General features: G+C 44.7%; 1 long non-coding RNA gene across 1 annotated transcript; it reads right to left on the reverse strand.

Annotated features, from left to right (window-relative positions):
* Positions 1–4,585: 4,585 nt before the first annotated feature.
* LOC120095559 (uncharacterized) lies at positions 4,586–10,722 on the reverse strand. The gene is made up of 3 exons (XR_005491109.2): positions 10,221–10,722; positions 8,946–9,160; positions 4,586–7,744 (listed from the first exon to the last, which is right to left on the reverse strand). It is a non-coding gene; the product is annotated as an uncharacterized LOC120095559 (long non-coding RNA).
* Positions 10,723–11,182: the final 460 nt, after the last annotated feature.

Raw genomic sequence — 11,182 nt, forward strand, 5'->3', positions numbered from 1 at the left:
GGAACCCCCAGTACAGGGGAATGTCAGGGTGGGGAAGCAGAAAGGAGTGTGTAGATGATTGGGGAAACACCCTCATAAAGGAAGGGGGGAATGGGATGGGAAACTGGGAACGGGGATAACATTTGAAATGTAAATAAAAAAATATCCAATAAAAGAAAAGAAATTAGATTCCCTTGTGATTAGTGATCTTTGGTTTTAATATAAAGGGTATCCACCAGATGACATATGTAGACCACCATATTGAACAGACCCATGGAACAGCTATGAGAAATCGCCACAGATGCTCACGTGGCCAAGCCCATTTCATAGATTAGAAGTTAACATCTCCATGATGCTCATAGTAGCCTTATTTGTAATTGCCAGAAGTTGGAAACAACCCAGATGTCCCTCAAACAAAGAATGGATACAAAAAATGTGGCTCATTTATACAGCAGAATACTATTCAGCTATTAAGAATGAAGACATCATGAATTTTGCAGGCAAATGAATAGAACTAGAAAATATCATCCTGAGTGAGGTAACCCAGACTCAAAAGGACATACATGGTGTGTACTCACTAATAAATGGATATTAGCCAAAAAGTGCAGAATATCTAGGATACAACCCACAGAATTTAAGAAGTGTATCAAGCAGAAAGGCCAAGTAAGGATACGTCAATCCCTCTTAGAAGGGAGAAGAAAATAATCATGGCAGAGAAAGGCCAGGAGCAACTTGGGGGATGGGGTTGCAGGATCAGGTATGGATGGGATGGGGACAGGAGAGAATCTCAGAGAACCAGCAGAAGAAACGGAAATATTCAGCCCCACAAGGTGGGGAGGTGGAGAGACCCTCTAGAAAGTACCAGAGACCAGGGATGAGAGAGATTCTAAGGGCTCAATGGGATTGACATTAGATGAAATACCCAACAGAGGGGAGAGGGAACTTGTAGGCTCCACCTCCAGGAGAAAGACAGGACATCAAGTAGAGGGACGTGGTAGCCATCCCACAGTCAAAATTTCTGACTCAGAACTGTTCCTGTCTAAAAGAACTACAGGGACAAAAATGGAGAAAAGACTGAGGGAAAGAAGGTCTAATGACAACTAGGGATCCATCACATCGGCAGACACTAAGGCCTGACACTGTTACTAATGCTATGATATGCTTACAGACAGGAGCCTGGCATGGCTTTCCTCTGAGAGGCCCTACCAGCAGCTGACTGAAACAGACACAGATACTTATACCCAACCACAGGACCAAAGTTGGGGACCACTATGATTAAATTAGGGGAAGGATAGAAGAAGCAGAAGACCAGCAGTCTGAACCGAGTCAGACTCCTAAGAGCTCCCAGACAGTGAGCCACCAAACAGGCAGCATACACAAGCTGGGCCAAGGCCCCTCTATAGCACAGGACTGCCTGGTCTGGTCTCAGTGGGAGATGTGCCTATTCCTTTAGTGACTTGAAGCCCCAGGGAGGGAGGAAGCAAGGGGGTGGGGGGGAGCATCCTCACAGAGACAGGGGGGAGGAGGAGTGGGATAAGGAAGTGTGGGAGGGGAAACTGGGAGTGGAGTAACAGCTGGATTGTAAATGAATAAAATAACAATAATTTTTAAAAGCAGAAGTCAACAACTCCGAGAACTTAAATGGTGTTCCCAGGTTGCTGCAGTCCACTAGTGCTTTAACCTACATTCCAAAGAAATAAAAGGAGGGATTTTCGACAATAGCAGTGAGCCCAAACTATCTGTTACACAACCCTCCTGCCTGTTCTTCTAACCCCACATATACAGAGACTTCAAAGTGTATAAAGACTCGTTAATTTAGCCCGTGACACAGGAGAGTCCTGAGGTGTCCTTTATCGAAGGCATCTGAGAGCCATTGATGTCCTCCCAGATTGATGGGCTCATCTCAACTGATCTGAAAAGAAGAGGCCATCATTTGGATGATGGTTGCTCAAAGCATCTCTGCTAAACTTAGAAAGAGCAAAGGGGAGGGGGAAGATTAATGGGTTCTTGCATACGTTACTCTAGAAAGAGTGGACTGATTTTTTCTGCTCCCTTTTTTCTGGAAGCCTGGTAGGCAGAAGAAGTGCTGTAAATAAAGATCCTGATGGAAAATTTAAAACACTCACTTGTAATGTCAGGGCTTTGTTTGAAACTACCACAATTAATGCTTATTGTCAGTTTGATGAGCATTATAATCACCTAGGAAACAAACCTGGGTGTATGGGAGGATGTCTCCACCAAGATTTAATAGAGATGGGGATATGTTTTCTGTGTGTGGGTGACACCATATCGGGTGCAAGGGTTCTCAGTGAGTAAACAGGGAAAGCTTAGCACTAGCAATCATGGCTTTCTGCTTCCTGGCTGTGTGATTGCTGCCCCACACTCCTGTGGCCATGTCTTCCCTGCCGGAACAGACTGTACCTTAAAACTGTGAGCCCATGTAAGCCTGTCCTTTCTGAGGTTGCCTTATTTTTCAGGGATTTTATGATAGCAATGAAAAAGGTAGCACATGCACCTTTGTAGACTAGTTGACCCCAAATAAAACAAAATGCTTAATCTTAAAGAAAATCTAAATAGTCAGGAGCAACATTGTTACTCTGGTAAGCTCCTAAACCTAACAGTTGCCGCTCAATAATCAAGGCTGCACTGGGCTCTGCACTGCCAAATCAAGAACATTTTATGTCCTTATAAAATGTCTTAGTTTAGGTATGAAAGCCTGCCTTTCGATATATTTCATACACACAGAAATGCCCCATGATAAGGTTGAAACTTCCTTAGCTCTTTCTTTAAAACCATTGTTCTTGTAGTCTAGGTACATATGTGTTTTCTCCCTCTAGACTATGATGAGCAATGCTTCAATTACACCCTGGTGCTCACAGGATCCTGCCGTATACACCCCCTCAAGACAGACCTTCCCTGGCTATTATTAATTCAGTGTATCACAACAGCAGCATCCTGGGAGAACGGGGATCGCGCTCTCTTCAGTTCTTTACTGGCCATATGTCCCCAGGCAGAAAGTCACTACGGAAATCCTCACCTGCTGTAGACAAGATGTTAGGCCAGCTCAACAAGCACAGGCGCTACGACACGGAAGGAGCTGCCATTACAAGACTGAGTATAGCCAGCGATAGCCCGTTAGCATGTATCGCAAGACATGGCAGAGGCCTGCAGGCGCAGGGTAGGCATGAACAGTTGAGTCCTGTGTAATGTGAGGTCTCCTTCTCCACGCATGACTCGTGTCTCTACAGCCCTGTATTCACAGCAGTGACTTCACAACTAATGGTGGTTCTTTAGCATGAGATAGAAAATGTCCTCAATTTTCCCAGAGTCCTTGGTGATGGCTAGTGGCCAGAATAGACACTTCAGCACCTACAACATTTGTTCCCAACCCCCATGGTCTCAGTCGAAGTAGTAGGATTAACATTCTCAGCACTATTAGAGAAAGAGTTCAATTTGCAGTAACTTGGGCCATAAAGAAAAAAAATAAAACACTGTACATTATCTCATAAATACTAAATCAGCCTTTAATGGGTGAGAGAGATGGCTTATCTGGTAAAGGACATGAGAACAGAACTTTAGATTCCCAGAACCCATATAAAAGGTTGACAAGGACAGCAGCCCATCTGGAATCCCAGCAACAATCCACACAGCAATTTGCTTAGCCAAACTAACTGAAACGCCAAGTCAACAAGAGACTTTCTCCAGATATGTGAGGTAGAGACTAGTTTCCACAGGCTTGGGAGGAGGGGGAGCATGATTTCATGTGCATAAGTGCATGTGTGTGTGATTGTATGTGTCTACATGCACATACACAGACATAGAGGCACACACACACACACACACACACACACACACACACACACACACACACGTGATTCCACATACTCTTTAAGACAGGTGGTTTGAATTTCCAGCAGTAACTTTCTCTGCCGTAGTGCCTCACAGAGCCCATGAATACACACATACTGAAATGAGAAGTGCCTTTAAAAGAGCAACGATGAAGTCATTACTTCTCTTGCTGTGAAGAGCAAATCCCTGACAGGAAACATCTTAAGGGAGAAAGGATTTTATTTCAGCTACAGTTGAGGGGTATAGTTCCTCCTGAAAGGGAAGACATGCCCAGGGGAGCAACTTTAGTTGTGCTTGGGAGTGCAAGGCTGCTGGTTTCTAACTTGGTTGACCAGAAAACAGAGAGGAAGGGTACTAGGGAGCTAGCTTTTTTCCTTTTCCACTTTTACTCCCAGTGTCAGCCCATAGGATGGTGCTGCCCACACAGGGTGGGGCTCTCCCTTTCAGTCAACCTGTCCCGGAAACAACCGTACAGGAATACCCAAAGATGAACCTCAAAAACATCATCCTGAGTTCTTCTGACCCAATCTAGCAAACAATCGAAATCAACCATCATGAGCACTCTTTCAGAAATAGAATTTATTCCACATAGTTTTATAGATTTTTTTTCTACCTATCTAGCGTATTTGTGTAGAAAGAGAAAGACTGAAACAGACACCCATCAACTTGTTCTCCACTTAACAAGTCAGTGATGGGTTTTTTTATGTATTGCAAAAAATACAATACAAATGCTTTCTTTTCCTCTGTATTGCTTTAGACAAAAGGTCACATTTATAGAAAGAAAGCAGTAGGCCTCCTCTAGACTTTTCTAAGGTCCTTGAATACATTTGCAGTAGAGTTCTATGAGAATTCTATCAGAACTGCTGCTTGTCCCCTCTTCGGTAGCCAACAGTAAATGCACAGACGCATTTGAGGAAGTTACAGGGAGCTGATGAAAAAGGCGATGCTTCTGAACTTGGCAGAGCCCACCTCCTGCCTTGTAAATGCCAGCATGTGTCCGTGTGAGCATCTGACGTTGCTCAGCAGCACATACCAAAGGCCAGAAATTTGGCAGAGTCTGGCCCATTCCAATGCCTAAAAATATTCTGTTTTATCAAAGTCTATTCTGATGCCTTTTACCATGTGGAGAAAACGCTAGAACAGCAAGATCTTCAGGAAGTGGAAAGTCTGATACACTTTCCAAAGATTCCAAATGACACAACTTCATTGTGCAAGAAGTAACCCTTCAGCCTCGGTGCTGCTTGCTGGGTTATTTTTATCTCCACGGACTTTTTTCAGGACCTTTTGTTTATTTATAAGCCATATAAAGTAATTTTCTCACGTATCAAATGGAACTTGATTCCACAAACTATTGTGGGGAGTATGCTTAGCTGAGCCCCAGTTGTAGTGACTAGAGTTAAGGAATCTCCAATCATTAGTATGATGTGTATGAGTGGTCTACAAACAAACCAAGACATTGAGAGGTACCCATATGGGGCTATTGGGGAGGAGAGACAACAGAGGGCAATGGGGGTGGGAGAATATGAGTAGACTATATATGTCATAGTAAATGTATTATTCTGTGCACTAAAAGTAAGAATAGGAATTCATGTAGAATTAAGAAAGAAAACAAGAAAGAAAGAAAGAAAGAAAGGAAGGAAGGAAGGAAGGAAGGAAGGAAGGAAGGAAGGAAGGAAGGGAGAAAGAAAGGAAGGAAAGAAGGAAAAAAACAAGAGAAGTTCTGGGCATTTGCTTCTCTACCTCATTATTGCCCTAGAAGATGAATCATTCAGGTATACACCCACTATGCCTGCCCACCCAGTGGCCATCTCACACTCCAACCAAGGTGGGCCTGCAAATACACAAGAGCTGAAGGTAGTCCCTAATCCACTTACTGTTTTAACTTCCGGTCTTCCTGTACCTTCCTATGCAAGGGGAACATATCTCCTCCTCTCTAGTCCACTTTCACTTCAGGCAGATTTGTAAAAATTAGTTCTCTCTACTTTATTTCCTACACTGAAAATGGCCTCCTCAGGTCACCCATTTCAGGCCTGAGGCAGAAGCTCCTTCATATTTCTTCTCTAGACCATGCTGGAGTCTTCCCCCTTGCCAATGCAAAGTACTTTATACATCATTTCACTCAGCTCTTCAAAGGACCTGGTGGGACAGATGCCACTCACCGTGTGTGTGTGTGTGTGTGTGTGTGTGTGTGTGTGTGTGTGTGTGTGTGTGTGTGTGTGTTAGAGTTCTAAGAAAATGGAAGGATAATCCGTGGTCCTAAGGCTATACCTTGGTCCTAAGGGGAAAAAGCTGAGGAACATGAGATATTCACACTGCATGGCCGCACATTCTGGGCACTCTAGAAGACTAATACAGATGGGGAGGGTGGTGGAAAGGAAGTGGAGGAAACAAGGGAGGAGGAGAAGCAAGAAGCATGATCAAGAATGAGTACTACATGATGGGTTATGGTTGGAGAAAGTGATCCAATCCTTATATCCATGGTCTAGACACTAGGAAGAGAACACAGCTACAGCAAAGAAGGCATTGTCTAAAGGAACCTGGAGAAGACAGAGTGGAAGCTGGCAGCCATACTCCCTCACTCATCACAGAGAATGAAGTAGGCTGGCAGCAGGCAATTGAAAGGAAATCGGTAGGCAGCGAAGGGCACGGCACTGGCAAGTGAGACCTGTGAAGTGAGGGAAAACGTTTAGAAAAGGGCACTGAAGGAAAGGAGGAAAGACCTAAAATAGAAAGTCTTAGTAGGCAGTCGAGAAAATAGCATCAGTGTGCCCTGGCTAATGTGTGAGTTGCATTGAATTAAATTCTTCCTAACATTCCCTGTCAAATTCAAGCCTCAGGCATGAAAATTACATGTCAAATCTCTCCACTGTAGGTCACCTAAAAATAGGTTCCAGGTATTAGGGAAAGAGCTGGCCAGTGGGCAAGACCTGAGAGGCTTGTGAGTCCAGAAACGCTGCACGTTTGCATCCAGAAAGCACACAAGCCAGTAGCGATGTCCAAGTGGGGAAACAGGAACTCCTAGTGGGGCCCCTCGGAAGGTGCCAGGCCATGCACGGCTCTTGTTCTTCTAGGCAGCTGAGAGCTGGCAGAATTGAATCTCCAAATGAAACTGGCACGTCAGCGAGTAGGTGTCCTGTGATGTCCCTCTGAGTTCCAAAGTCCTAGGTTTCGAGCCAGTTTCCTGGCATGCAACCTATGCGTTGTCCCTGCGTTCGATGGATCGTGTGCTCGGTTTAAGCTCTACTACTGCTTGTCTGTATGGAAGAGTCTGTCGGTGTTTATTTGTCTCTTTATTTTGTTGTGTGTCTTTCTATCTCTGTTTGGAGCCCAGCATTTCATCATGCACCGGCCGCCACCAATTAAATAGCTGGTTCTTGGAGGGATCTGCTTCTTCACGCGGGCTGAACAGAGATACTGGTTATGATCTGAGATCACACAGGACATCTTTGTCTATGGATTTATTTTCTTATTGTACAAATTACCACATGAAATATGGGATTTACAACATGGCAATTAAGAGAGCACAAATAATAGACTGCAAGAACACCTCCCCAATTTTCTGGATGAGAGTGCTGACAAAAAGAAAATCCTTTGGCTTTGTCGGGCATCAATGGGAGGAAAGGCCTTTGGTCCTGTCAAGGCTCAATGCCCCAGTGAAGGGGAATGTCAGGGCGGGGAGATGGGAGGGAGTGGGTGGGGAGTGGGCGGGGAGATGGGAGGGAGTGGGTGGGGAGTGGGAGCACCCTCATAGAAGAAGGGAGGGGAATGTCGGGTTTCTGGAGGGGAAACCAGGAAATGGAATAACATTTAAAATATAAATTTAAAAATGCAATTAAAAAAAGAAAAAGAAAATCCTTGCACGTGGACAGGTGCCTTTGGAGATGGTTGAAGCTGCAGTTAGGCTCATACTGTATTCCTAGAATCAAAGGAGGGATAAAACCCAAGGTTAGCACCAGTTTCTCAATTCTGAAGTCTGTTCTGTTCCATTTGGTTCTGTTCTGTTCTGTGACGTGACGTGACGTGACGTGACGTGACGTGACGTGACGTGACGTGACGTGCTATCACTATGAAGCCCTGGCCTGGAACTCAGAAGGGATCTGCCTGCCTCTGCCTCCCTAGTGCTGGGCTTAAAAGGGTGCATTGCAAATACCCAGCTTCCGTGGACGTTTTTATAAATTCCTTGTTATAAGGGACTAGAAAGGAAAGGATTTAGGCTTTGTATTTCACACTCTTAAGTGGAGCTGCTTAGCTCTACCATGGTAAGGTGAAGGCAGGCATGGGTAATATGCAAAGGAAGGAGCTGCTCACTTTCCAGTGCCCTGAGTGGAATACAGGTCTTCTCAAAGAGCAGCCATGCTCTCAGCAACAAAACATCTCTCCAGCTCCAAGCTTAGTTGGGTTTTGTTTGTTTGCTTGCTTTGTTTTTACTTTATAAAAACATTTTTTGCTGAATATATAAGTTGGTAAGCCTTAAATTCCACGAGTTTGATATCTCCCACATTGATTGTATCTACTAAATGGCCCAAAACGTAGTTGAAACATACCTGGGAGTTTAAACCCTTCTCCCCATGAGCAGCCTGCCTAGATGGGGTGCAGGAGGAAGGTGCAGCTTCTGCTCTTGGCCCAGCTGGTGCTTGGACTATGGATTCTCACAGGCACCAAAGCCCCACCAGCATCTCAATGGAGGAAGGCCACCGTTGTGTGACCTTCCTAAACTTTGTATGCTGACGCTGACTTTATTTGGGCATGACTTTATTTGGGCATGGGTATTTAAGAAGGTAATTATCAGACAAGGTCATAAGGGGAAGAACGGAATCCAACAGCAATTGTGTCGACAAATAGGAAGTACTCGAGCACGCAAAGAGAAAGAAAAGGTTCTGTGAGGGCAAAGCGGCAATGGTGGCCTGCGTGCCAAAGAGAAAACTCAGGAGGAACTTCCCGACTCCACACAATGACAAAAAAAGAAGAAGAAAACGTAGTGTTTAAGCCACTTTGTGTGCCACCTTTTTGTTATGGAACCCCTAATAGACTGACACAGGTTCGGCTGCATTTTATATATGAGAAAGGGTTCTGACTGTCTCAATACTGGATACAAGATGCCTCCAGACATTAGTTACCTGAAGCCCACTGGGAATAACGAGTTCCAAACCAAGACTGAGTCTTTCTCGTAGCTTCCGACATTGTCCTTGGGTGATTTTAAGCACTGGTCCAATTGCAAAGGTTTTGTGCCACTCCGTCAGTCAGCTGGCATAGAGTTTAGAGCTCATCCTTCCGTTCACTGACATATCACTTTGTTCTCTGCTCCATATGATGGTCCATGGTCCTATCAAACCTTCAACAAAGCAGAAAAGAGCAGGAAGTTTGGCACCTTACAAGTGCGCCAGGACACTCGCCCTGGGACGGTCATCTCTTCAGTTGCTGGCGAACATTTGCTAACATAACCAAGTGAGCTTGTGAGCTCCTGTGGAGATGGTGCAGATGCATTACAGATATTTTAATCCCTCCAAATTTGAGTATTTCCCATTGGAAGAGATCCTCTTGTCTCCTACTTGTTTATAATAACTGAGACAGGAATCCAATGAACTCAAAAACCTTCTCTACAAAACATATGAACTAAAGGCTTTCTTATCCTAACTGGAAAGGTCCTTGCCTGTAGTAAACTTATTTCGCTCAAGTGCTAGCTGCCTGGTTCCAGGAATGAAACTTTCTAATTCTTGAGATCTTCTATTTACAGTTATTTCTAAACAAGCTTCCTTTGAGCGATGGTTTCACTAAGTGACTTGCTTATAAATGTCACAGTCTCTGCCTTTGGGCTAACGGGTTGCTTTATTATTAGACTTTTATTCATCAGAGTCATCCCCCAAGCACCCTGAGCACATCAAAATGCCATTTGTGAAGCCATGGTAAGTCTGTCCTTCATGGAATTTGTCCTTATGTGGGTGGTTGTATCTCTAGAACAAGGCTTTGTGATACAGAAGACCTCAGGTGAGGACTGAGCTCCTCCACACTGGTGCAGTCCCTACACCCCATTCACATCTGGACACATTCACACATTCACATTCTGGTCTGTCGGAAAAAAGCTTATCCTCTTATCTCAGCCCCCCCCACCAAGTCATTTATACCCTTTAAACCCCTGCAATCCTCTTGTCCTTGGGTATTTTCCATTTATTCCATTCCACATGTTTCCAGTCTTGGAGTAGACTGAGTATCTGAAGACATGAGACCTTTTCAGAACCAAGACTAAACTCTTAGGAAACCTGTTGTTAATGGTACATAGATCTGCCTCTCCGCCCTTCACTTACTCTAACCATGACTCAGGATGGAGAAATAAGACAAACTAAACAAAAGCCCAGCCCCAGCTGTCTAGGATTTATAGAGCACTTACTACATACCAGACATTGTAGACGTTCCTCAGGAGCCATGCTGCTAACTCGTCACAGACAACTCTACTATTCCACTTCACAGGTATAGATATTGAGTCTCGGGTGCCACACAGCCAGTAAGTGGCTTCCAGCTTTGAATCCCAGATACAGATCGCTGATACGTCTCCACCACAATGTTCGACAAACAGGCAGCTTGGCAGCCAAGCACCACAGCCCAATACCGAGACTCAGAGTCTCTGGAGTTTTACGATTTCAGGGAAGACGACCTGATTGTGGTACAGCATCGGATACTTCCTGTTAATCCAAAGCAGATGTTCTCAACTAAGGGTGACTTTTCCCCCGTGAGATATCTGACAGTGTCTGGAGGTAGGTTTCACAACTGGGGGTTTCTACTGCCTTCTGCTGGGAAGAAGCAGGGGTGCCTTTTAGCATCCTGCAGTAGAGAAGCTCCTTCGACAGAACTGCCTTGCCCAGAATGTAGGCCACCTGCTAAGTCCTACAGTGGGTTCTGTTGTTTCCTAATGCCCACTGGTTCTTTGTGAATCTTAATTATCTATGTCTATTTTAATACTCTTTTTCTATGCCACATTTTTTTTTGAGTGAGACCATGAGTCCTTTTAGGAAACAAGAGTGCAATGAAAAAGAGAAAGTGACTTTCAAAGAATCTCTTGAGCAAGTGAGCACCTTGGTTGACACAGGATGTTCCAAGAACTCTATTTTGAGAACAGTGACCCAGCAGCCATCTGTCTGGCACTCACTCATCCATCACTATCAGAGTTGGTACCTCCTGGAATCCTGCCTGTCCCCAGAAAGTGCTTGGGGGTAGGAAGAGCGGTTACCAAGGAACCAAGGAACATGCCGTTGCAGTGAGAAAGCAAACGAAAATCACAACAAACCCACAACCCGATGCCAGCCCTAAGAGTTCCTCACAGTCCATAAGTCAAAGAAAGCTCAGTTTCCAACCTACTCAC

Source organism: Rattus norvegicus, chromosome 11 (genome assembly GCF_036323735.1).
Source record: "Rattus norvegicus strain BN/NHsdMcwi chromosome 11, GRCr8, whole genome shotgun sequence".
NCBI classification, from domain to species: Eukaryota; Metazoa; Chordata; class Mammalia; order Rodentia; family Muridae; genus Rattus; species Rattus norvegicus.